Source organism: Schistocerca piceifrons, unplaced genomic scaffold (assembly GCF_021461385.2).
Source record: "Schistocerca piceifrons isolate TAMUIC-IGC-003096 unplaced genomic scaffold, iqSchPice1.1 HiC_scaffold_790, whole genome shotgun sequence".
Lineage (NCBI taxonomy): Eukaryota > Metazoa > Arthropoda > Insecta > Orthoptera > Acrididae > Schistocerca > Schistocerca piceifrons.
Window position 1 is genome coordinate 30,001 of NW_025729048.1, and position 5,000 is coordinate 35,000.

Below are 5,000 nucleotides of genomic sequence, written 5' to 3' on the forward strand. Positions count from 1 at the left end.
TGTCTGGCAATGCGGGCCCCGTCGCTCCTCCAACACTGCTGGATGACGTGGTTGGCAGTCTCTGTGGCGTTGCAGCCTCCCCGGCACCTTGTGTCACCCTCCCGCCCTCGTAGGAGCCGTGCCTGAGTGGGCAGGGCATTAATCCGAGCACGAAGGCAGGAGATATAGTCCCGGCCTGCGACAAACTGCCGAGTGTTAGACACCCAGTAGTGCTGCCCTGGTGTTTGGGCAGACTTCCGCAGAGCAGCGCCGTCGACTGATGAGTGCAGGCGCTCGGCCCAGCACCGACCCAGCTGGTAGCTGGACTTGATAACGTCGCCATTCCATCGTAAGGCGTTATCCAACTGTTGGATTTCACGTCTAAGGGAATCCTGGGAGGTATCGTCAGCTGCCGTACCGAGTCTCTCCATCTTAGCAAGGCGCCTCCTCCGGAGAAGAGGACCCAGCCAGCGGGCTGCCGGGACCCCCAGGCCCCCGTGAGAGACAGGGGCATGAAAGTACCCAACAGGGGTGTCCGCCGGCAGGTGGAGCCAGGATCTAATGGCTTTGCGGACGCAAACATCTAGGGACGAGAGGGCCCCTAGACGTGTCCTTCCCAGGGCCAGGCCATGAAAAATGCCCGGCAGGATAACTGAGGAAAGGGAAAAGAGTCTTTGCTGAGGCTTAAGGGGTGCCCTGCTAATGGTGTTCAACTGTTTCTCGACCTCGCGCCGAGGATGGAAAATGCTGCGCCCGCATGTGGTGAACTGCAGGCCTAAGTATTTAAAGGAATCTCCCATCGCTAGGGCCGGAATGTTGTTGTTACCTGCCCGAAAGACAACAGACTCATCAACCTTTATCTTCTTCTCCCGCCCTGATGCAACCAGGGCGAGAGAGAAGCACTTCTTTGGGTTGATCTCAAGACCGAGGTCACCTAGGGCCGTTGCAGCGATGGTGATTAGCTCCTGCAATCCATCCTTCGTCTCAGCGAAGAGAAGAAGGTCATCCGCAAACGCAGCAGCATTTATTCTTCGGCCGAGAATACGGGCACCAACATGCTCAGGAAGACGGGAGAGGAGAATGTCTATAGACATGTTGAAAAGGATGGGGGATAAGGGATCACCTTGCCGCACACCCCTCGAAGGCCGCACTAGATCTGACGACTTCCCAGCACCACAGATAACCGCCGAGCCCGCCTCATAGCACCCCAGGATGTAGTCAATGAACTCGACCGGCAGACCATGGGCCCTCAGCACAGGACCTAGGGCACCATGGGACAGCGAGTCGAAGGCCTTTGACACATCCAGCGATGCTACATACAGCGAGCTGGCAGTGCTCCGTGCCTGGGTCATCGCCAGATCCAGCAGAAAGGTGTTATGGAGCATCCCATCCTGTGGGATGAAAGCCCGCTGACGACCGTCCAAGGCACAGTGGCGCATAAGGCGGCCAACCAGGACCTTGTGAAAGACCCTGGTCAGCACCGAACACACCGTGATAGGTCGGAAGTCAGCGGGGGATGCTACGGCGGTCTTCTTGGGCAGCAAGGTGGTACGAGCTTGTAGGAGACGGGATGGGAGGGAACGTGAGAGGAGTAGGAGGTTGAGGAATTTAAGAAGAGCCTCACGAGGAAGGCGACGTAACTGGGATGGTGTAAGGCGATCAGGGCCTGCTGCAGAGTTGCGAGGGGGAAGAGCTGCAGCTACCTCGTCTGCAGTAATGGGCGCCCATAGAACTTCGAAGGGCACAGACTTACAAAATGGCAACAACTTACCTGAGAGACCCTCCCCACGTGGAGGCCGAGACCTAACACGAGGGGGAGTAAAGAGATCCCTCCAAAACTCAATCAGCCCCGGGATGGTGGGTGGCTGATGGAGAAGTGTGCCATCGAGAAGACCATTTATGCAGCGTGCTGGGTTCTTCTTAAAAGCACGCTGCACTACAGCATACTCCCACCTCCTTCTCGCCCGCTTCCGCTCCGGCGGCTGTTGAAATTCCTTACCAGGAGCATGACAAACAAGTGGTTCCCTGCTACCTAGTTCTTCAAGAGCGGGAACAAGCATGGCTTGGATGGTACTCCGGCTAGCAGTGGGGCCCAAGGCCACAACTGCATCAAGTGAGCGGAAACGCGGGCCCGAGGAGGGCAACTCAGCTAACAGGGACCAGATAGCCCGATCGGCGACTTCCCCCAGAGAAGAAGACTGTGGTGGGGGGGAACCCACAGCAGATCCGTCTACAGAGGCCTGATGGTCTTGGTCTCTCTTTGAGAGCTCAGCAGCAAAGTTGGCCACCATGTTCTTATAGGCCTGCACCCTGCGTTGACACTTGATAGATTCAAGTGTGCGCTCTGGGAAGGCTTTGGCCAGCTCTTGGTTAAAGAACCGGCAGCCTTGGAGGGACAAAGTCGCCTCAGCATGCGCAAGACGGAGCAACTCTTCTTGCGACCACCTGGCCTTCTTCCTTTCCGTTTGCACTTCCGCGTTGGCGGCATCAGGGTGGGCACGACGGCGATGAACGCCGAGCCCGGTCTTTGTTGAAAAGGACCGCAGACATTCAGGGCAGACAGCGGGGAGCGGCGCTCGACCCGCGCTGGTTGGCTGGCTGGAAAGCTCGTCAGCTGGCACAGGCACTCCAGTGGGAGGCCTGGTACCTTGATTTCTTCTACTACTTGCACCAGCTGGAGACAAAAGGCAGGGGGGGAGGTAACCCCCAAGCCTCGAACGACACCCTGCTCTGTCGGTCGGAGAGCTTCAAAAAGAATTACACCTTTCTTAGCACCCCTTACGACCCCCGCCACTTGAAGGCCAGAGCTCGGATTTCCCACAGAGAGGCTAATCGAACCATCATCCACCCGACATCGCGAGGATGCTAAGTCATAGTTACTCCCGCCGTTTACCCGCGCTTGCTTGAATTTCTTCACGTTGACATTCAGAGCACTGGGCAGAAATCACATTGCGTCAACACCCGCTAGGGCCATCGCAATGCTTTGTTTTAATTAGACAGTCGGATTCCCCCAGTCCGTGCCAGTTCTGAGTTGATCGTTGAATGGCGGCCGAAGAGAATCCGCGCACCCGCGCGCCCCCGGAGGAGCACGCTAAGGCGGACGCGGCCTCGCAGCAAGGAAGATCCGTGGGAGGCCAAGGCACGGGACCGAGCTCGGATCCTGCACGCAGGTTGAAGCACCGGGGCGCGAACGCCGCGCAGGCGCGCGCATCCTGCACCGCCGGCCAGCACGAGGCCGACCAACGGCGAGAGCAGACCACGCCCGCGCTAAACGCCCGCACTTACCGGCACCCCTACGGCACTCACCTCGCCCAGGCCCGGCACGTTAGCGCTGACCCACTTCCCGACCAAGCCCGACACGCCCCGATCCTCAGAGCCAATCCTTATCCCGAAGTTACGGATCCAATTTGCCGACTTCCCTTACCTACATTATTCTATCGACTAGAGGCTCTTCACCTTGGAGACCTGCTGCGGATATGGGTACGAACCGGCGCGACACCTCCACGTGGCCCTCTCCCGGATTTTCAAGGTCCGAGGGGAAGATCGGGACACCGCCGCAACTGCGGTGCTCTTCGCGTTCCAAACCCTATCTCCCTGCTAGAGGATTCCAGGGAACTCGAACGCTCATGCAGAAAAGAAAACTCTTCCCCGATCTCCCGACGGCGTCTCCGGGTCCTTTTGGGTTACCCCGACGAGCATCTCTAAAAGAGGGGCCCGACTTGTATCGGTTCCGCTGCCGGGTTCCGGAATAGGAACCGGATTCCCTTTCGCCCAACGGGGGCCAGCACAAAGCGCATCATGCTATGACGGCCCCCATCAACATCGGATTTCTCCTAGGGCTTAGGATCGACTGACTCGTGTGCAACGGCTGTTCACACGAAACCCTTCTCCGCGTCAGCCCTCCAGGGCCTCGCTGGAGTATTTGCTACTACCACCAAGATCTGCACCGACGGCGGCTCCAGGCAGGCTCACGCCCAGACCCTTCTGCGCCCACCGCCGCGACCCTCCTACTCGTCAGGGCTTCGCGGCCGGCCGCAAGGACCGGCCATGACTGCCAGACTGACGGCCGAGTATAGGCACGACGCTTCAGCGCCATCCATTTTCAGGGCTAGTTGCTTCGGCAGGTGAGTTGTTACACACTCCTTAGCGGATTCCGACTTCCATGGCCACCGTCCTGCTGTCTTAAGCAACCAACGCCTTTCATGGTTTCCCATGAGCGTCGATTCGGGCGCCTTAACTCGGCGTTTGGTTCATCCCACAGCGCCAGTTCTGCTTACCAAAAGTGGCCCACTTGGCACTCCGATCCGAGTCGTTTGCTCGCGGCTTCAGCATATCAAGCAAGCCGGAGATCTCACCCATTTAAAGTTTGAGAATAGGTTGAGGTCGTTTCGGCCCCAAGGCCTCTAATCATTCGCTTTACCGGATGAGACTCGTACGAGCACCAGCTATCCTGAGGGAAACTTCGGAGGGAACCAGCTACTAGATGGTTCGATTAGTCTTTCGCCCCTATACCCAGCTCCGACGATCGATTTGCACGTCAGAATCGCTACGGACCTCCATCAGGGTTTCCCCTGACTTCGTCCTGGCCAGGCATAGTTCACCATCTTTCGGGTCCCAACGTGTACGCTCTAGGTGCGCCTCACCTCGCAATGAGGACGAGACGCCCCGGGAGTGCGGAGGCCGCCGCCCCGTGAAGGGCGGGGAAGCCCCATCCTCCCTCGGCCCGCGCAAGGCGAGACCTTCACTTTCATTACGCCTTTAGGTTTCGTACAGCCCAATGACTCGCGCACATGTTAGACTCCTTGGTCCGTGTTTCAAGACGGGTCGTGAAATTGTCCAAAGCTGAAGCGCCGCTGACGGGAGCGATTATTCCGCCCGAGAGCATCCCGAGCCAACAGCGGCGCGGGTCCGGGGCCGGGCCAGGTAGGTCCGTCATCCGGGAAGAACCGCGCGCGCTTGCCGGGAGCCCGAGCGCCCAAAGGGGCGAATCGACTCCTCCAGATATACCGCCGGGCAGCCAG

General features: G+C 58.7%; 1 pseudogene; it reads right to left on the bottom strand.

Moving 5' to 3' along the window:
• Positions 1 to 5,000, bottom strand: part of LOC124770339 — a 7,691-nt pseudogene that overhangs the window by 1,968 nt on the left and 723 nt on the right.